This window comes from Podarcis filfolensis (assembly GCF_964270895.1).
Source record: "Podarcis filfolensis genome assembly, chromosome: 4".
In the NCBI taxonomy this organism is placed as follows: domain Eukaryota; kingdom Metazoa; phylum Chordata; class Lepidosauria; order Squamata; family Lacertidae; genus Podarcis; species Podarcis filfolensis.
This window is the reverse complement of record NC_139607.1, coordinates 10,867,062-10,889,212: the sequence shown is the minus strand read 5'-3', so window position 1 is coordinate 10,889,212 and position 22,151 is coordinate 10,867,062. Positions and strand designations below refer to the sequence as shown.

The window sequence follows — 22,151 nt, the reverse complement described above, 5'->3', positions numbered from 1 at the left end:
TTAGTTCTTTTCTTCAAGGACAAGAACGGTACCAGCTTTCCTTAAAATATAAGACCTAGTTTCTTATTTATGGCCCACATTTAGATCTAAAATTCCTATATCCAGCTTTCACATGCCGGCGTTTTATCTAGCTTATAAATAATCCAACAGTTGTCTGGCTATGCACTTTAATGCCAAGGCTGTAAATAAACACTTTATGTTGATGAGCCCCACTTAAAAATGCAGGCTTACCTTGGCAACCAGGTACTCCTCAACATGTCACTGGCATATAAATTCTTACATTTTTTTAGATCACTAGCTTGCTATTTTGCCCACTGCTTTGCAACTACATAAATTCAAAGAATTGCTTGCTGGCATCTCCTAATAACTTCTTAGAAATAACTAGGCATGCACTGCCAAAGTTCTAACAGGCAGTTTCACACCAATATGTGGAATTCACACACACACCTGCCTCTTTGGTCTCTGAACTTTATCAGCTCCCAATCCCTTTGCAATTGTTGACTTCATTAAACACCGCAAGTTAGGAATGAGCAATAGATAACTTAGATTGAAAACTCAGTACTTGGGTGTAAGTCCCATTGAACTCAGTGAGACGTCTGAATTGGCATGTATAGGATTGCACTTAGATAATTATGGGACACGACAGGTTTCACATTGCAGTCGGTTCAGCTTCTTTCAGTTATGGTTGCGAGTGCTATCTCCCTAGTTCATTATCTTGTAAGGACGTGTCTCTCATTTCAAGTGATGATCACAGCAGAACCCTGTTATGTAGTCGTACTGTCTCTTTATCCTAATTCCCTCCAACATTACACAATCTAATTTCTCGGGTATTTCTTCTGCCTGCATGCTCCCTATCTTAACTTCCCTTTTTGTTGGACCATTTGCTCACTCAGCTTCCTGCGATCAGCCCCTTGCCTCATTCCTTTCTTTGTGTCAATAGCTCACAGATCCTATGATATTTCTTTCATATCTACATTGAACTTCCATCTCCCCCAAACAAGGTATGTAACAAGCTCTCTCAAATAAGCTGGTCCCATGATATCATCCACTTGGTGAAGCTAAGTAGGTCTGGATCTGCAGACCCTCCAAGTGTCCCTATTTTCCAGGGACAGTCCCGGATTTAGAGAAGCCATCCCGGTTTCTGATTGGATCCCAGAATGTCCCACTTTTCCTTAGGATACCCCTACTTTAATCAGAGAAGTGTTGAATGGTATGGAGTTATGTGACCGCCGAGCCAAAGAGATAAGTATCTATACGACCTTTAGAAAACAGCCCTGTAAAGGGAAGGTTTTTTAAAAAAATGTTTAATGTTTAAAAATTATTGTTATTGTCAGCGCTGCCCAAGGTCCCAGCTCACATAAGACCAACGCTGCTTCTTCCTCAAGTTAAAAAGTCTTTATTGAAGTTCAGTCTCATTTCCAGACGCGCAGCGCGCAACGCTACGTCTATCCATCAGACCGTAGAAGTCCCATCTGAATCTCCTCCCCCCTGACACCAGCTTAAGATTCTAGCCTTACTCCACCTCTTCCTCTGTTCCTTCTTTCTCTGGGTCCTTCTGCTAGTCGGAGTCTCAGCCCTCCTAGATTCTTCTGACGCTGATTCTGCCGACTCTTCTCCCCCCCTCCTTCGGGCTTTAGGACCTGGCTCCCAATCCGGGTTTTCTGCTGCCCCGCGCTCCTCCACATTTGAACTTGGCGCGCGCGCGCAGCCTCCCACTTTCCTTCTGACCGTTACACTTGTGTCACTGCTCCCCCTTTCGGGGAGGCTAGCTGGACCTGGCCTTCCCTCCGTTTCCCCACTTTCCGATGGAGGAGAAGCTGGTCCTGACTCACGTGACTCTTCCCCCCCACTGTGCTCTGGTGGGGGAACTGGCCCTACTCCTCCGCTACTCCTTTGGGACTCCCCTCTGGTTCCTTGTTTATGGATCGTCCCCCCTGGGACTCGCCTCGCCCTTACCATAGGCGCCCCCTCCTGGGAATCTTCAGATTCGCTGGAGAAGCTCATGGAATCTCTCGGTCCACTGTCATATTCCCCTACGCTCCCCTCTGATTCCTCTCCTCCGCTCTCTATTTGCTCTCTCCCCTGCTCTTCTGCTCCTGAGCCTCTGACAGCCATCCCCCCCTCGAAGCCCCCCCTTCCCCCCTCCCCCTCTTCGGGTGTGGGTTCCAGGTGCTCCAGCGCTGGGGGTGTGAGTGCTGGCTTCCGTTCTCTCCCCCTGGTGTGCAACCGGCCAGCGGGATCAGGCCCCCCCACGATGGGTTCGTCGACGTCGACTTCCTCTGCTTCCATTTCTCTGCTGTCGTGCTCAAAACCAAGATCCTCCCCCCACACGTCCATGTCCACCTCTCCACCCGGTCCCTCGGGTGAGGCTGTGTGCAAGGGCCCCCTCAGCAGTTCCCTGCTCCACCCCACTTCTGGTTGAGTGTCCCACCAATAGGAGCGGTCCGTGGCAAACCCGGAGAGCGACCCCTCCGGGGAGCTCATCCCCGGCGTTGGCTCCTCATCTGAGGAGAAACCTTGGAACGTGCTGGCTGACAGTGTGGGTGTGAAAAGCCAGTCGTCGAAATACTCCGCCGGCATGGGTCTGTGTGGGAAGATCGAATGGAACTCGTCTTTGAGGTAGTGCTCCTCCACGGCGTAGCACGGCACCCACTCGTTGGCGCTGTCCGGAGTACCCTCCCTGGCGAGGAGATATTCAACTCCCTCTTCCCCCCATCTGGAGTCCAAAATCTGTGTGACCTCGTTGAGTGGCGTCGCCCTCTGTGGTCCCTCCCTCGTTGGCGATGGGCTACGTGGGGCTGGTGCGGTCCCTGGCGCCTGAAACCTGTGGGGTGCCTTGTAAGGCGTGAGCACTGACCTGTGAAAGACTGGGTGCATTCTGGAGCCCTCCGGGAGTGTCAACCGGTAGGCCACTGGATTGATTTGTGCCGCGACCTGGTAAGGTCCCAGCTGCTTGTGTCCTAGCTTCCTCTTAGCTAGTGTTCTGGCCGGCACTGCCTGAGCTGCTAACCAGACCCAGTCCCCTACCTGTATGTCTTCCCCAACCCTCCTGTGCCTGTCTGCCTGCATCTTGTAGGCGTGTTTCGCGAGTTCCAAGTGCCTTCGGAGTTGCTCATGGACCTCCTGTAACTCTGCGGCTAAGTGCTCTGCCCCCCGTGGCTCCCCCTCTGCCTCAGTCTCCAACCCCGGGAAGGTTCTGGGGTGGCGCCCATTGTTGGCGAAGAACGGTGTCACCCCTGTAGACCCGTGCTTCGTGTTGTTGTAGGCAAACTCTGCTAGCGGTAGGTAGTCCACCCAGGTCGAGGGCTGTTGATTGGCGTAGCATCGCAGGTACTGCTGCATGATGGCGTTGACCCTCTCCGCTTGTCCGTTGGTCTGCGGGTGTCGTGCCGACGCTAAGTTGATCTTGACGTTCAGGATGCCCAGCAGCTTCTGCCAGAAGTTCGAGATGAATTGGCGGCCCCGGTCGGACAGGATGGACCGCGGCAGGCCGTGAGCTTTGAATACGTGGTCTATGAACAGCTTGGCGGTCTGTTCCGCTGTGGCCACCTTCGCGCACGGAATGAAATGCGCCATCTTGGTGAAGAGGTCTACGACCACGAGTACCGCTGTTTTGCCGCGCGAACTGGGCAGATCTGTAACAAAGTCCAGGGCCACTTTCTCCCATGGTTCGAGCGGCGTCTGCAGCGGTTCCAGCAGACCCGCCGGCTTCCTGTGTACTGGCTTGGCCCTTTGGCAGGTGTCACACCTGGAAACGTAATCCGCAACTTCTCCCCGCACCTTGGGCCACCAAAAGTCCCTGGTGACTAATTCCGCCGTCTTGTCCTTGCCGAAGTGCCCAGCGCTGGGCGCGTTGTGCAGCTGCTGCAAGACTCTCGCGCGAAGGTCGTCTCCCGGTACGTAGAGAGCCCCTTTGTGGAGGAGTAGTCCGTCGCGTATCTGGAACTCGTCGTCCCTCGCTGTGCCGTTTCGCACCTCCTCCATCTTGGATTGCGCAAACGAATCCGCCTGTAGCGTGCGACGGACTGCGTCCAGGTCCACTGCGGCTGAAGCGCACGCCCACACCTCTGGTGCGAAAATGTGTTTGGCCGCTGCCGGTGCCGCTTCCTCGAGATACTGCGGCTTCCTGGATAGCGCATCCGCCATGACGTTGTTGTCTCCCGGGATGTATTCTATCCGGAAATCGAAGTCAGCAAAGAACTCCGCCCAGCGGATGTGTCTCTGGTTCAGGAACTTCGCCGTGCGCCAGTACTCCAGGTTCTTGTGGTCCGTGCGGACCTGCACTGTGTGTCTTGCTCCGACGAGGAAGTGCCGCCACGCCTTGAAGGCTGCATGAATGGCCAGCAACTCCCTGTCCCAGATGGTGTAGTTCTGCTCCGACGTGCTGAGCTTCCTGGAGTAGAATGCGCACGGTCTCCAGTCCCCTTGCGGATCTTGCTGCAACAGGACCGCCCCCACCGCTCTGTCCGAGGCGTCCGTTTCAACCCTCATCGGTTTGCTGGGGTTTACGTGTAGCAGCTGTTCTTCGGACGCGAAGAGACGCTTGAGCCTCCGAAAGGACTGCTCCGCCTGGTCCGTCCAGGTGAACTTCTTCTTCTTGGAGCTGAGGGTGTCCGTGATGGCCGCCGTCTCCTTCGCGAACCCCTTGATGAACTTGCGATAAAAGTTGGCGAAACCGACGAACTTCTGGACCTCCTTCCGGTTGCGCGGGCTCTTCCAGTCCAACACTGAGCGGACCTTTGCGCTGTCCATGGCAAGTCCCTTGTCGGACAGCTTGTAGCCCAGGAAATCCACCTCTGTCGTGTCGAACTGGCACTTCTCCAGTTTGGCGTAAAGTCTGTGCTCCCGTAGTCTCTGCAGGACCTCCTTGACGTCCTCCTCGTGCGCCTCCTGCGAGTCCGAAAAGATCAGGATATCATCTAAGAAGCAGACACACTTCTTGTAGAGGAGTCCCGCTAGCACGTGGTGCATGAAAGCTTGGAAACAATGGGAGCCATTTTGGAGACCAAACGGCATGACTCTGTATTCATAGGTTCCTAAAGGCGTAAACATGGCTGTCTTCCACTCGTCGCCCTCCCGCATGCGTATAAGGTTGTAGGCCCCTCGTAGATCCAACTTGGTGAAGATCCGTCCCTTCCTCACCGTCGCGAGCAGGTCGTCAATTTTGGGCATGGGGAATGCTGTGGGCTTTGTCCTGGAATTGATGATTCTATAATCCACTATGAGCCTCCGCTGGGGCGTGTCTCTCTTCTTCACGAAAAACACGGGACTGCCCCCCACTGCTTTGGATTCCCGGATGAATCCCCGCTTCAAATTGCGATCTATGAACTCCCTGAGTTCTTGCATTTCGTCTTCAGACATGGAGTACAGTCTCCCAGTCGGCAGCGTCGCCCCTGGCAGGAGGTCAATCTTGCAGTCGTAGGGTCTGTGGGGAGGCAGCTTGTCTGCTTCCTTCTCGCAGAAGACTTCCAGAAAGGCCTTGTACTTGTTGGGCACCGCTTGCACCATGCCTAGGTGTAGCTGCGGTGCATCCTCCTGCCCATCCTCTTCCTGGCAGGTCTGGATGCAGTGCGCTGCGCAGTAGGAAGAGCAGAAGGTCAATTGCCGCTGGTACCACGCTAATGCCGGGCTGTGCCTATCCAGCCAACTCATGCCCAACACTATGGGCGTGTCCGACAGGTGGGTGACGTTGAAACTGATGACTTCACGGTGGTTCCCAATTTGCATCACCAGAGGCGGTGTCTGCTGTACCACCTCTCCTCCCAGTATCTTCCTGCCATCTACCGTGACAACATTTAGGGGCGTCGTGGCTGGCAGGAGTGCTATGCGATGCTGCTTGACGAAGTCCAACCCTACAAAGTCTGCGTTGCTACCAGAGTCAATGGTAATAGGGACCTCCAGGGTGAGCCCATCGGGCAGCTGGAGCGATGCAGTGAGTTGCACCACTGGTTTGGGTGGGAGGGGGTCTGTGGGCTGCAAAATCTCTGGGGACTGCTTCACTGACTCGCCTGTTTGAGCCCCAGTGCCTCCGTCTCCAACCAGGCTTCGCCGTTTCCCTGCTGCTCTATTCCCTGCTGAATTGCTCCTTTTACAGTTGCTGAGGCTGCAGTGTGCTTCTGGAGCCTCTGGGGACACTCTTTGGCCATGTGCAGTGCACTGTCGCAGATGTAACACTTCCTGCTCCCTCTAGGAGCCTTTGCCTTGACTGCTCCTGGTGTTTGGGCTCTGCTTGCTGTCTGAGCCCTTGCACCTCCGATTTCCATTGGCTCCTCTCCCCTCATCAGCGGAGGCGTGGACTGAGCGCGCTCTGTCTCTCTGGGTAGGAAGGGAGTCGTTCTAACTGACGTGTTTGCTCTTCGCCCCTCCTCCCTGCTCCACGGGCGTTCTTCCAGGCGCACCCCAATTGCGAGCGCCCTTTGGACTACTTCTGTGGTATTTTGGGGTCTCTCCCCCCTGGCCAGCTCATCTTTCACGGCTCCATTCAGCCCCTCCCAGAACAGATCCCTGACGGCAGCTGAGTCCTTCTGCCAGCCCAGCACATTTACTAACCCAAAAAAGCGGGAATGATACTGGCGCACCGTCGCTTTTCCTTGTCGCAATCCATGCATTTCCCTTCTAGCGACATCCACATCCACCGTTGATTTAAAGCAAGCGTCCATGGCTTCAATAAAGGCGCTTGAATCTTTGAGGGCGGGGTCATTTTCGCGTAACAAGGTTCGCAGCCACGACTTAGCTTCCCCATGCAGATGAGTGATTATGAAACCCACTTTCTCCTCCTCATCTCTAAAGTCTTTCCGAAGCAATTTGAGCGCGAAAACTACTTCTGCTCTGAAGTTAGGGTACTGCTGCAGGTTCCCGTCAAAATGGGTCACAATACTCGCCCCCCTTTTCCCGAGGCCAACTCCCTCCGGCTTGGCTCCCAGCTGCCCCTCCTTTCCCCATCTGTCCCACCTGGCTTGCAGATCCTGGCAGAGCGCAGCTGTTTCTCCTTCCTTTTTCTTAGACGCAGCCAATTCTGCGTAGAGCGTTGAGACCGCTTCCTGCAGTTGCTTGACTTTCTCCTCTGTAGTCATCTTTGCCTATCTTCGTGAGCTTGCAGAGTTTTTTTTGGAGATGGGACTTACTGTCAGCGCTGCCCAAGGTCCCAGCTCACATAAGACCAACGCTGCTTCTTCCTCAAGTTAAAAAGTCTTTATTGAAGTTCAGTCTCATTTCCAGACGCGCAGCGCGCAACGCTACGTCTATCCATCAGACCGTAGAAGTCCCATCTGAATCTCCTCCCCCCTGACACCAGCTTAAGATTCTAGCCTTACTCCACCTCTTCCTCTGTTCCTTCTTTCTCTGGGTCCTTCTGCTAGTCGGAGTCTCAGCCCTCCTAGATTCTTCTGACGCTGATTCTGCCGACTCTTCTCCCCCCCTCCTTCGGGCTTTAGGACCTGGCTCCCAATCCGGGTTTTCTGCTGCCCCGCGCTCCTCCACATTTGAACTTGGCGCGCGCGCGCAGCCTCCCACTTTCCTTCTGACCGTTACACTTGTGTCACTGCTCCCCCTTTCGGGGAGGCTAGCTGGACCTGGCCTTCCCTCCGTTTCCCCACTTTCCGATGGAGGAGAAGCTGGTCCTGACTCACGTGACTCTTCCCCCCCACTGTGCTCTGGTGGGGGAACTGGCCCTACTCCTCCGCTACTCCTTTGGGACTCCCCTCTGGTTCCTTGTTTCTGGTGCGTCCCCCCTGGGACCCCCCTTGCCCTGACCATAGGCGCCCCCTCCTGGGAATCTTCAGATTCGCTGGAGAAGCTCATGGAATCTCTCGGTCCACTGTCATATTCCCCTACGCTCCCCTCTGATTCCTCTCCTCCGCTCTCTATTTGCTCTCTCCCCTGCTCTTCTGCTCCTGAGCCTCTGACAGCCATCATTATTGTTATTATTATTATTAAATAGGATGTCCCTATTTTCATCTGAGAAATGTTGGAGGATATGGGGAAATCTGGTCAGTACTTGAATGGATGACGGCCTGGGAACCACATGAATGCTGCTGTAGGTTTCATAATGGAATAAAGGTGGAATATAAATGTCAGAAAATCAATACAGTGGTACCTCAGGTTAAGAACTTAACTCGTTCCGGAGGTCCGTACTTAACCTGAAACTGTTCTTAACCTGAAGCACCACTTTAGTTAATGGGGTCTCCCGCTGCTGCCGCCGCGCCGCCAGAGCACGATTTCTGTTCTCATCCTGAAGCAAAGTTCTTAACCCGAGGTAATATTTCTGGGTTAGCGGAGTCTGTAACCTGAAGCGTATGTAACCTGAAGCATATGTAACCCAAGGTACCACTGTACAGCCGTACCTTGGAAGTCGAACGGAATTCGTTCCAGAAGTCCGTTCAACTTCCAAAACGTTTGGAAACCCAAACGCGACTTCTGATTGACTGCAGGAAGCTCCAGTAGCCAATCGGAAGCAACAATGGACGTTCGGGTTCCGAAAATCATTCAAAAACTAGAACACTCACTTCTGGGTTTTGAGTGTTTGGTAGCCGATTTGTTTGGGAGTCAAGGCGTTTGAGATCCAAGGTACTACTGTACAGCGGTACCTTGGGTTAAGTGCTTAATTCATTCCAGAGGTGCGTTCTTAACCTGAAACTGTTCTTAACCTGAAGCACCACTTTAGCTAATGGGGCCTCCCGCTGCTGCCGTGCCGCTGGAGCATGATTTCTGTTCTCATCCTGAAGCAAAGTTCTTAACCTGAAGCACCACTTTAGCTAATGGGGCCTCCCGCTGCTGCCGTGCCGCTGGAGCATGATTTCTGTTCTCATCCTGAAGCAAAGTTCTCATCCTGAAGCAAAGTTCTTAACCCGAGGTACTATTTCTGGGTTAGTGGAGTGTGTAACCTGAAGCATATGTAACCTGAAGCGTCTGTAACCCAAGGTACCACTGTATATAAATTCATCTTGGGCAGTCAGAAAGTTTATGAGCATTCCATTACATCAGAGCCAGTGTGGTGTAGTGGTTAAGAATGATAGACTCGTAATCTGGGGAACTGGGTTCATGTCTCCACTCCTCCACATGCAGCTGCTGGGTGACCTTGGGCCAGTCACACTTCTCTGAAGTCTCTGAGCCCCACTCACCTCACAGAGTGTTTGTTGTGGGGGAGGAAGGGAAAGGAGATTGTTAGCCGCTTTGAGACTCCTTCGGGTAGTGATAAAACGGGATATCAAATCCAAACTCTTCTTCTTAACCCAAGGCTGGGGAAAGAAATTCATCCCCAGTATTGGCCCAAAGTCAAGGGCTTTATAAGAAACCACACCTGTCTCTTGAACTCAAAAAGCTGCACACTGGCAAGGTATGTAAGAACAGTCCATGTTACAATTACTTCAGACTTCTTTATTGAAGTTGGCAGGTATCTGCCATCTTTTGTTTTCCTCAAGGAGTGTCACTAACCCAACAGTTCCATTTTAATTTTCTCTGTACATGACATTCCATCTTCTTGCTCAACCTCTATGGTATTTTTTCTCGGTGCCCTCCAAGTGATTATTTACCTGCTGAAAACTCTGTTTTGGTTCTCCGAGGAGAGTGGTTGCTTTTGGCAGTTTTGCTTCAGAGGCCCAGTGGACCAGATTCGGTATTTTCCAGGGAGAGGAGGTCAGGTGTTGATGGCAGCTGACAAGTTTTAATTCCAGAGCTTCAGTAGTGAGATGAATGGCACACTGACTGAACAAATAAATTAGTCTGGCTTGGAGGTTTGAGCAGCTTAAATTTATCATTAGGGAAAGGTGTAATTTAATTTCAATAAACAGAGGGAAACTTTGGGCTCTCCGGTGACAATACAAGGCTCTCTCAGTAAGAGCTGTGAGAAGGCATAGAGTTATTAATCTTTTAAGTCTTTGCAGCCTTTCTACAGTCAATTGTATGAGCCCGTTTAATAACATTTTGAAGGTCTGTTGAGAATAGCCTTTGAGTCTCCGTAAAAAAATTCCCAATACCTTATGAAAACTAATTAATTTTTACTCTCTTGCTATGTGTACTTCAGGAACCTGAGTTAGTACAACAGTTAATAGGTAGAGAAACAGAGGCAAGTTGAGTTCCCCAAGTCAATATACAACTTACCAGTAATGATTTGAATCATTGTGATCCTATAACACTCTATACATAGTTTATGAGTATAAGAGGGACTATTATCTCCCCCCCCCCACGTTCCTGCGTGCTCTTTACGCAGTCTATTCACCTATAAATCTTCCCCCCCCCCCAAAAAAATAGTTACATATATTTTTTGGAACATGGGACTGGAACAACTACATTGTCAAGTGGACTACTGGAGTAAGACCTAAGCAACCTTGGTGTGATGGAAGTAGGTGTTTCAGAGAACAGTGTTTTGCCCAGTCACCTTTAGAAAGATCATCTGAATTCCTTTAGGCTGCATGCTATAAAACAATAATTTTCCTCCCATGACTAATGGATCTGCAAAGGTAAACCCAATCAAGGGTGAACAAGGTTTCATCATGTATATTAGAAAGCAGCTGCAAGTGTGCATTGATTTAGCCAGAATATGCTCTTAAATCTTTTCATCTAACAATGAAGTCTGCCATCGTGAAAGAATAGGGATATCAGATTGTTATTTCCTTATATTTATTAATGGTATCTTTCTTGCCCAAGAATAATTTCACAGATCTATCCTTTCCTGAGGATGGCATCATTTTGCTGTCAATGGATTTACCGTTTAAGAATATCAAGAAATTGCACTTTGACAAATGGCTGCCTCTGACTCATAGAGCCAGTTTCTTCATGGGCTAAAGTGTCCTTTGTTGTTAAGGCGGCCACCTTTTTCCAGACAACCACAACCCTCCCATGAAATAATTCTGAGTTGTCTATTTCATAATAATACAGCTGCTTTGTAGGCCACAGAATAAAGGTAAAGGGACCCCTGACCATTAGGTCCACTTGTGACCGACTCTTGGGTTGCGGCACTCATCTCGCTTGGCCGAGGGAGCCAGCGTACAGCTTCCGGGTCATGTGGCCAGCATGACTAAGCCGCTTCTGGAGAACCAGAGCAGCGCACGGAAACGCCGTTTACCTTCCCACCAGAGTGGTACCTATTTTACAACTTGCACTTTGACATGCTTTCAAACTGCTAGGTGGGCAGGAGCAGGGAGCGAGCAACGGGAGCTCACCCTGTCGCGGGGATTCGAACCGCCGACCTTCTGATCGGCAAGTCCTAGGCTCTGTGGTTTAACCCACAGCGCCACCCGCATCCCCTAGGCCACAGAATAGAGACACTTAAAAAAAAACACCTGTTTCTTCATCGTACCTATATTTCTGATGGATGGGTTTAGAGTAGGCCATATACTGCATAAACGAAAAGAGAGATGGAATCCAGAGATTTATCATAAGGCTGAGCTTGAGCATTTCCAAGGAGAGGTGTTACCATTCTGGTTTTGACTGCATTTTGATAGCTGGTGTTAATTGTGTTTGGGTACATTTGCATTTGAAGTAGCATACTTTTTTTTTCTTTTTCTTAAATTTTGCTTAGATTTCCAAGGCCACACCTGCATACGTAGCGAAAAACATTTATATCATTATTTAGCGCATTTATTAGTCATTCGTCTTCACTAAAAGTGACCCAAAACATCTTAGAAGAAGCAAACATTAGAACAAAGTATAAATACCAGAAAAAGATGAACCTAGAAAGCTCATCTATAATATATACTGTACATAAAAGTGAAAACCTAGCTCACTCCACCCCACCAAAAAAAATAAGCATAAAAGAGGCCGAAATAAGGTAGCAAAATGTTAAAGTAGTAAAATAGGATGGACCATTTCAGACTACAGATGAGGTAATAATAATAATAATAATAATAATAATAATAATAATAATAATTTATTATTTATACCCCGCCCATCTGGCTGGGCCTCCCCAGCCACTCTGGGCGGCTTCCATAGAAACCAAAAATACAGTAAAATATCACACGTTAAAAACTTCCCTGAACAGGGCTGCCTTAAGATGTCTTCTGAATGTCAGGTAGTTGTTTATCGCTTTGACATCTGGTGGGAGGGCGTTCCACAGGGCGGGCGCCACTACCAAGAAGGCCCTCTGCCTGGTTCCCTGTAGCTTTGCTTCTCGCAATGAGGGAACCGCCAGAAGGCCCTCGGCGCTGGACCTCAGCGTCCATTTATGGTATCATTTATGGATGTTCTTCCATATGAAAAAGCATCTTACAGATATAGAATTGGGATATTAGGGAGAATACAGCCTCACCCTGGATAGCTCAGTTGGTCAGAAGATGATGCTGACAATACCAATATTGCAGGTTCAATTCCCATATGGAAGAGCTCTATATTTCTGCATTTCAGGGGGCTGGACTAGATGATCCTCAGGGTCCCTTCCAACTTGATAATTCTGTGATTCATTCCGATTTTTCTACATCTAGGAACCATACATTTACTGTGACACACGCCATTGCGGTCGCTCTGGAACATAGACTCCACATTCCTATGCCTCTATAGGGATGCAGTTTCCTATAGGCTTCAATTGAGGTTCCATACAAAGCATTCTGTTCTACCAAAAATAATCATTTATAAGCCATCCTCCAGGATGCAAGTTAAATTCACCTCCTTGGTGCACTTGCCACGCTGTGTTTGTACTGCGGCACCAAACACACAAGGTTTTTTTAACAATAAAAGAAGGGGAAATCAGAAGTGGCAGGGACTGCAACTGGTAACTGAAATGAAAAAGTAGGAGCTAGCAGGAGGCATAGAAAGAAAGGATAGGGGATGATGGGAACTGCCCATATCTGAAAAACCATAGAAAGGTGTCTGAGAATGGTTTGAAAAGCAGTTTATTTTATTTTTATTTATGATTTTCAATCTTATACATTTCAATAACTTTACAATCACTTCAACATTTCAAAACTTGACTTCCTTCCCCCTCCTTCTGCGGTTCCTTAAATTTATTTTTCATATTTTCTGCATATTCAAATTAATTTGCTCATTTATTCATCTTCTTCAAATATATACTCTTATAAAACTGCAGGTTATTACAATAATCCTGCCAGTGTTTTTATCTGTTTATATCTGTAAATATTCAATAAACTATTTTCATTCTTTTATTTAAAAAAGTTTGTTATCTTGATTTCTTATTTTTCCGATAAGTTTTGCCATTTCTGCATATTCCATAAGTTTTTGCATCCATTCTTCTTTTGCTAAGACTTCTTCTTCTTTCCATTTTGGGGCCAGTAACTTTCTTGCCGCTGTAGTCGCATACATGAATAAGTTTCTATACAGTTTGGGTAGTTCTGTCCCTATAATTCCCAAAAGGAAAGCTTCTGGGGTTTGTTACAAATGTTATTTTAAACATCTTTTTCAATTCATGATATATCATTTCCCATTAAGTTTTAACCTTAGTACAAGATTTACCTGGCAGGGGAGAACCCATGATCATGAAAAACAGTTTTACTAGTGTTAGCAAATTTATTTTTTTCAATATTCCCAGCTCCAGGTAACTCCAAATTTACTGAGAAAAACATTCAGGACAGCAGCTGTATATGGTGAAAGACTCCTGGATATGGGAGAATTAATGGGTATGCTAGGGGTAGACAGTCTGCATTGACCTGAATATACCTTGAATATTTCAGAACTTGTGGAATAGTTCTTGAAGGCTGTACTCCTACCCCCACTTTCCTGGGAGTAAACCAGTCAACTTGAAAGGATTTACTTATGCGTGGACATTCATAAGAGTGCAATACAAACAATCCATTGTAGTGGAACTGAATGCTGATTCTCCATTTGAGGGGGAAAGCACCTCATCTGTCTGTCGGAATCGGGGGGTCGAAAAACCAGCTGGCTTGGCCCCAGCTGGAGTGTCTCCCCCAGCCTTACCGCTGCGGAGATCCATCAACCTCTGCTCCAGCGTACATCAGTGACTCAAGCTTGCAAACGTGAGCACACTTTACTCAAGAGTGTAAACTGCGCAACAGAAGAGGCTTGAGGCTGTAGACACATACTAAACTACGCATTTATTATACATAAATCAGGACAAAGAAAACATGGCATCTCTCCTTGCCGTTTTCTCGGAGAGAGACTAAAAACAAAAGCAATACAGAGCGGAAGTTCCACTCACGCCAGCAATGTGTGCTGGAATGTAAACAGACATGTGACATGTAACAATCCCATGTCTGCAGCAAAGGGTGGATTGGAATCTCAACACTGTCTTGGAAGGCAGTGCTTTTGCAGCCAGCGGTGACTGTGTCCTGACATTCCACATCAATAGAGCCAGTGCTGACTTACTCTGCAGGGATGTTGTAACATATGAGAAAATCTTTTGAACATTCCACGGTAATATGCAATTGATTGGGGTTGATAGTGGTGGGGTCTACAGAAAAAGAGATAGAGAGGCTGTGGGAGTAAGCTGGGTTTATGAAGGTAAAGAAAGACAGGTGGGCAGCCAGGTAAGATGAAAGGGTGAGCCGGGTTTCCTTTTAAATGAATTTATTTGCAAGGCTGTGTACATTATTTGCTCTCAGGTTGTGTATGTGGTCACTTAGTAATCTAGAGGACCATTTTCCCAAGTGGTGGCTTACCACGACATGCATTCAGCAACATAGTGAGCTGGTCGTGTTCATTGTCTGGTCCGCAGGTGACAAGAGCACAACAAGGAAGGTGGCAGCTCCCCTAGAAGGAAAGGCTACAACATCTGGGTTTTCTTCATTTGGAAGAAAAGGTAAGCAAGGATGGGGGAGAAACATGATACAGGTGTGTAAATTTAGATGTGGTGTTGAGAAAGTGAATATCCCCCATTTTGCCATTTTGCAGAATCTGAGCCCATCAAATGAAGGATAGACTTCTTTGCACAGAATGTGAACCTATGGAATTGAAATATACTCAGAGTCGCAAAGTGATTTCATGCTCTTTATTCAGCTCATAGTGGTGAGGAGGAATGAATGAAAGTCCCCTCAAAGTATCTGCTTTATATACATTATTTACACAATGGGCTGCACATGATTGGCTAATTCTGGAATTCTACTGTAAGCCAATCAGGTTGTGGATTCACTTCTATCTGGAGCATGATTGGGTGGTTCCTGCCAACCAATCATACTGCTGCATTGTTCTAGGACCAATCAGACTGCTGCAATTTGGATCCTATTGTTCTAGGACCAATCAGACTGCTGCAGTTTGGATCCTATTCAACTCAGTACATAACAGGAATTGACTACCACGACATCATGATAGAGTCGGAAAGTTGGAAGGGACCCTGATAATCGTCTAGTCCAACCCCCTTCAATACAGGAATATGCAGCTGTCCCACACGAGGATCGAACCTGCAACCTTGGCATTATCAGCACCATGGTGTAACCAACTGTGATGGCCTCCAACCTGGGCAGCTTGAATAGAGGATTACATAGATTCATAAGGCTATCAGGGGCTGCCTCCAGGATGAAAGGCAGCATTCCTCTGAGTACCAGGTGTTGGGAGCCACAAGTGGAAGAGTCCATACCTCGCTTGTGGGTTTCCTGTTCCCAAGGTTATCTGCTTGGGGATAAAATGTTGGCCTATGTAGACCTATGGTCTGATCCAGAAGGACTCTTCCTATTGCTCTTGCCACTCGGTTGATCCCCTGGGTAGGCCCAGAAGTGTGATAATACTCCTCTCCACTTTGCAGAACAATATAGATCGCTGGCTTGCCACATGCTTAATGCAAACCAGGGCAACTTGCCACTTAGTAAACCACAGTTTATCATTTATATAGTGCTGGAGAGCGTTCAGAACAATTTACGATGCTTAGATCCACGTCTAATTATAGCCCATAATTTATTAAGCCTCCAATAATTAAATTAACTGCTGCAGATGATATTGATGAATTCATTTAATACAACTTCAAATAATTAAAAAAAAACAAACCACCCCACCATGCTGGACATATTTCAATACAAATCTTCCTCAGCAGTATTATTAATCACAGTTCAACATATCCACAATTTGGTTTTCAAAGCAGGTTTCAAAGGTTTGGCCTTAGATATGACTGTATCCAAACAAAAAACCATAGAACCAACAAATCCCATTTAAAATATTATTCCTATGTTCCCATATGAAAGGCCCTCAGAAAGGAGCAATTTTTTGTCTGAATGTATAAAAAATTGTTTTAAAATTCCAAAGCCAGTCTGGAGCACTTGCTGCTTTCGTTGTGGTAGGAAAATAAAACTGCAAAAACGTGCCCTTTCCCACTTAAAAACAACATTATATTGTGTAAAATGCCACATCACCCCAGTAACTGCTAAAACGTAGCAAAGAGTAGAATTTCACATTTACATAAAACTGGAAAGTAGATCCCACCTCCATTACCCAGGAAGGTAAATCAACCTTGATTCCAGCTATACTCTATACAGTAAATCTGCTTCAGAACTTTTGTAATTGATCAGACCTGCACCTTATAGCTATAAAATATTGTGGGAAATTATTAAAGAATGAAAGCCTCAGCTGCTGTAATTGATGTGCAATGATCCCATGGACTAGTAGGACTAATTCCTAGAGCTTTGAGGTTTAAGATGTACAAACCCTTTGGAGAAATGTGGTCTCCTGAGGGAAACCATAACTGATTTATTAAGAATCCTAAGGCTTGCCTTTCGTATCTTGGACAAATAGTAAGTCAGCTCCTAGGAGTTTTGTACATCTCTATCAAGGTGCCATCTCTCCATGTTGAGATTCATTTGCCAGAAGACAAAATCCCACAATAAAAAGTATTTGTCACAGATGACAATCACACAATTTTGCCATCTTGGAGACAGAAGAATGATGCCTCTTACTACAAAGTGACTGCAGGGGCGGCCAAACCAAATCTCATACGTAGTTTTTATCAGTTCAACATGTTTTCAGGCTATTTAGTGCCTCCAGTACAGATTTTTAGTAGGATTTTAATTAAGGTTGGGATACAGTAAGTTGGACACCGAATAGTTTTGATAGGGAACATCTGGACCAGCTGTCCAGATAGCTGTAGCTTGGGGGCTACTTTGGTTTTGTTTTGTTTAACTGCTCTCTCCTCTTTTCGGAACCAGAAATGTAATGACATGAAAGAAATAAAATCAGGCTTGCAGGATCAGCCTTGTTTTTCTACCTTGATATCCCCTGGCTGGAGCCAAGCGCAAAATTGGTTTTCAGGACCAGAACTGAGCTCTCAGCCCTGCCACACAAATATCTACAGTATTCCTGCACATTGCTCAAAGATCTACCACTGGATCCCAGTCAAACTTTGGCCCACCCATATTTTCAGGGGGGGGGGGTAATTGGGTTAAAAATCTCTCAGAATGAAAAGCAGAAACCCTTTGTTTCTAAATCTGTTTTCTTCCGTCAACATTATCGAAGTAACAAACTAACATGACACCTAGCAGCTAATTTCAAAGTGGTCCGGCACTCAGTTTGCACGTAACAGAGGTGAACATTTGCTGCCTCGGGTACACAAGCGTGTGTCTTCGGTAGACTACAGTGCTCTGCATCGTAATGGTTAGCCTGGTCACTAAGCTCGCTAAGTAAACCGGTGGGGTAATTGATAGTGTGCTCGTGCCATATCATTTTCTACTGATGACTTTCCAGAAGATGAAAAACAGATTGTTCGCCCTCTCCAGGAATGCCCCCAGTTATGAGAAAAGCAAATTCCCTGGCTTGACATTTGATGTACCTTTTTGTCTGATGAAAGCATTTTTCTCTAGCAGGTATTTTAGAGTGCCCAAGGCATAGAAACAGGCTATTAATGCTTTCATTTCACAGTGGTATCTGCAGGCAGTTGGTCATTGATCTATCTCCAGGACCAGATCTTGACTGTGCCTTGGACAGAACTGCGTTATGAGCTTCCCTGACGTGCTGCGCTAAAAGTATCCTTTGGGATGATTCATTCCCTGGGTTCAGAATAGGCCTTTTATGAGAGCATATTGCAATGGGCCTTCAAAGTCCTGTGGGTGATTTGACACTTGTGGAGAAAGAGAGATATGAATCTGATTCATGCAAAAATTAGATTCTAAATATAGAATGATACACCCCTATGTTTGCAAAGTTTGGTAAATACCATCCACAATACATGCCATGCCCCAGAATGAAGAAGCCAGGCCAGGCTGGATTAATCATTAAGAAAAATTAGCCCTACCGAGCGCCTTCTCAGTAGTGGCACCCGACCTGTGGAACGCCCTCCCATCAGATGTCAAAGAGATAAACAACTACCTGACATTCAGAAGACATCTTAAGGCAGCCCTGTTCAGGGAAGTTTTTAATGTGTGACATCTTAGTTTATTTTTGGTCTTTATGGAAGCCGCCCAGAGTGGCTGGGGAAACCCAGCCAGTTGGGCAGGGTACAAATTAATTATTATTATTATTATTATTATTATTATTATTATTATTATTATTTGCTTAGGGCATCAGGGAAGGCGGGCACCACATAAATTTACCATGACCAGATTTTAAACGTTACAGTGGTACCTCTGGTTGCGAACAGGATCCGTTCCGGAGGCCCGTTTGCAACCTGAAAAGAGTGTAACCTGAAGCGCCTTATCTGCGCAGGGACGCTGTGTGATTTGGCACTTGTGTGCATGCGCGAAGTGCGATTTAGTGCTTCTGTCCATGCACGTGTGGCGAAACCCGGAAGTAACATTTCCCGATACTTCTGGGTCGCTGCGGGACGCAACCTGAAAAGACGTAACCTGAAGCGTCCGTAGCATGAGGTATGACTGTAATGGTCACAAATTGCTCAGCTGAGCATTCATTTTCTCAGTTGAAGAATATTAAAAATCCCAATAGAACAGCTATGCAACAAGGCAGGCTGGATGCCTTATCTCTACTAAGTATTGAAGCAGATGTGCTAAGTAAGATTAGTTGCATGAGAGGAAAGGCCCTGGGTGATTCGGCTAGACTTGTCTTCCCAGGGAGTTTAAGGACAGGCAAGGGTGTGCACAAGTGCTCCTAGCACAACCCCCAGTATAGGGCGGTATATAAATTCAATAAATAATAATGAAATAGGAAGCCGAAAGGCACCCTGGCTAAAGGGGTCCAACTCCAGTAGGAAGTCTGAACCTCCAGAGTCTGAAAGCTCCTGCTGGTAGGAAATGACAGAGACCAGACCAGATTCTAGCGAAAGCAAGGCAGCTACGTAAGCCTGATCTTTATTAAAAAATAGCTGTTGGCAACAGGGTTCCCACTCATGCTACAGGCATTGGAGGAGGAACCCCGAACAAAAGAAATCTCTTACATTTATACCTTAAATTTCTATACAGTAGACGTCAGAAGAGGCGCGGCTGCAAAGTATGTTGAAAGGATTTAGCACAGGTAAGTGGTGTGTTGAGGAAGGGTTAAATGGTGTTATTCGTTTGTGATTGCTGTACAAGAGGTGTTTAGGTTGATTTCCCGTCTCCAGAGGTGTTGACAAATGGTTTTGTTTTTTCTGCACACGTACTGGATCCTGCATGGTCTCCAGGTCCCAAGAACTCCTTGCACACAGGGCCTATTGCCTGACCACTCAAATAGACATACGGCAGGGTTGGTTTCAAAAAAGTGAGGTTACGATTTAGTAGAAAGTCCGTCCTGTATTGGGGCATTGTGAGGGGTGTGGCGATGCAGGGTACCCCTTGTTCGAGGTGTGAGGGAGTATGGGCACATACCCAGCAATCAGACATATTGGTAGTGTGGATGACCTTCTGGAGAAGTTGCTTTGCCATGCAGACAACTGTTGGGAATGAGTGGGGATGAGTAACTCTGATAATTTGACGTTCCTAGGGGCTGTGCCTATGGGGTGTAGGGGATCTTGGTGATGAAGGAGATTTAAGTCGGTCATTATCCCACCACATCTCTGGGTCCCATTCCGAAGCGGTACCTCCTCCCACAGGATGCAGCCAGCCTTCAAGGTGCATTTCCCCTCCCCAAGTCGAAGAAGTCCCTAAATCCCAGACACAGCAAAATCTATGTACACAAATACCTTGGATAGTGGAGGCGGTGGTAGGGTCACTGCAATAAAATCCGTAAGTCCAGTGTTCGTAATACATGGAATCGGTGTAGCCTTCCCAAAGTCTTTTTTCCTTGTTCGGATGGGTTGTAGTGCCGAGTGGGTTTCCCCCATTGTGCTTGGATATAAGTCCCATTGTGGCAAGTCAGTCGGTTCCACGGGTGTTCGATGGCGAAAAGAGCACGTCCTAGAACAGTGTAGGAATCAGATCTAACAAGGAGTTCCCATGCGTGAGTGTCCTGTAAACATGGTCGGAAAGCGTGTTGTAGCCAAGTCCTGGTTCCAGGTAAAGTGAAGGACAAGAACTGCTATGGCAGCTGCCTTCTCTAGGGCATTGCAGTTACTCTTGCGCAAGCCTTTGTGGAACAAGCCAGCTCCTTCTGCTCATGGTCCAATTGACTGGGGACTGGAATTTGAAGCCGCAGTGAGAAATGGCTCTGGAAAGGTATGGACAGAAGAAACAAGGAGTCTAGCATTATTGCCAGGAGGATGTTACAAATGGGACACCTGTGTCAAATGAATGCCACCATACCTTTTCATCTCACACAGACAGATCATAATCAATGCCTCTTAGCTTTCAGTTCTTCCCCAATCAAGATTGTGACTAACAGTTCCTGCAGTATTTCTAGATCACAAGTTACCTATTTGTAACAAACAATATCTTACCCCACTGACTATGCATTTGAGATACCAGAATTGAGGGCAGGTAAGGATACTGGACAGGTAGATCAAAAGAGGCTTAAAAAGAGGACATCTGGCCAGCTTAGATACCATCCTTGGGCCTGTTCATTTTTTATCTTACTACGTTCCTTCCTTTGTTCTCAGCCTAGGCTGGGATGTGCATCAAACAGAGTGTTAATATTTGAAGAAGCATTTCATATTCATTCACTGACAGAGCAAGTTGCACTAAACATCTGATTTATACTGACAAGGTCTGAGTGATATATTAGTGTATGGAGGTGTTTTTACGGGAAATGAGTCATCTGCATACATATGAAAATGCGAGTCTAATTTAAATATTTAATGGCAATTTTATTCGGTTGCATTTTGTATTAAATATTCATACGCAGTATTAGTGTTACTAATGGATAAGCTTTTTCATGTAATGCATTACCATGTTTTGGAAATGAAACAGTGGAGTGGGAAACAGCAAGCAAATCACATTAAACCAACAAATTAGAATATTGTTAACTGTCACATTATGAGGGCCCAACACTATCTATGAACATAGTCCAAAACACATACAGAAAGTGCCACTCATTAAACAGCAGTAAAGTTCAGGATTTCTTGTTTTCTATGCAAGATTAAAAGAACTGGGGGTGCTTATGGCAGCCTACAAAACTGACCCCACCGGTCTCTGCCCCATATGTTGCATATTTCTAGACTGCTTTTCATTCAAGTGGCTCGCAAAGCGGCTTACAAACAATAAATAACAATAAGATAATAGAACATCACAAATAAAGCACAAATCATATGGAATAATTAGCAAATCATCAGTAAAACAATTGCAGTCTATAAAACAGTATTAACAAAACAATGAAATAAATAAGCCAAGCAGCACCGTTACAACTAAAGTCATATGAAAAGATTCACCAAGTACCGCAGCATTCAAGCAACAGGAACAACATTAACAAAACAGCAACCAAAAACTAAGCATTGTTGCATTTGCTCATTGTGGGAGAAAGCCTCCGCACGGGGTGCTGGCGTAAAGGAAGTGGGTTTAAGTTAGGTGTAAAGTTAGACCAGATCCAAGTGCCATTCAGCAATGGGGCTGCTGCTGCTGCTCTGCCTAAGCCTGGCAGAGGGAAAACAAGCCTTAAAAATAGTGCTCTGCTGGGTTGTCAGGCTAAGTGACGGAGTGAATGGGCTTTGGATCAAGCCTAAGGCCCCCCCCCCGGCCTGCCGCACCCACCCACCCTCAGAATGCCCCTTTTGGGAGACTTATAGCGGCCTCAGCTCAGCCAGGAAGAGCAAGTTATGCTGGAGTTATCTTCAGCTGAGTCAGGGCTGGTGACTTAATGTGGGCTGAGCCCAGCTGAGCTAGAGATCAGTTGCATGCTAAGCTGCTCATCCAGGCTGATCTTGCAACAGGATTGCCCCCTGTGCAAATGTTTTATGTTTATTTAGATTTTTTTGATGCTGCTGTTTGCCAGATGGTCACAGGGCAGTTTGCACATTTAAAATGTCAGAA

At 46.9% G+C, this 22,151-nt stretch overlaps 1 protein-coding gene across 9 annotated transcripts in view; it reads left to right on the top strand.

The window, feature by feature from the left end:
* The window catches only part of HS6ST3 (heparan sulfate 6-O-sulfotransferase 3), a 206,922-nt gene that overhangs the window by 175,730 nt on the left and 9,041 nt on the right, over positions 1 to 22,151 (top strand). Inside the window, exons 3-7 of one of the 9 annotated variants that reach the window (XM_083610827.1) lie at positions 941 to 1,001; positions 13,478 to 13,565; positions 14,621 to 14,704; positions 17,743 to 17,846; positions 19,236 to 19,287. The gene's annotated coding sequence lies outside the window, so the exon portion shown is untranslated. Of the gene's footprint in view, positions 1 to 940; positions 1,002 to 13,477; positions 13,566 to 14,507; positions 14,705 to 17,742; positions 17,875 to 19,235; positions 19,288 to 22,151 lie in introns of all 9 variants that reach the window. The other 8 variants (XM_083610831.1, XM_083610826.1, XM_083610829.1 and 5 more) reach the window with 8 other exon arrangements.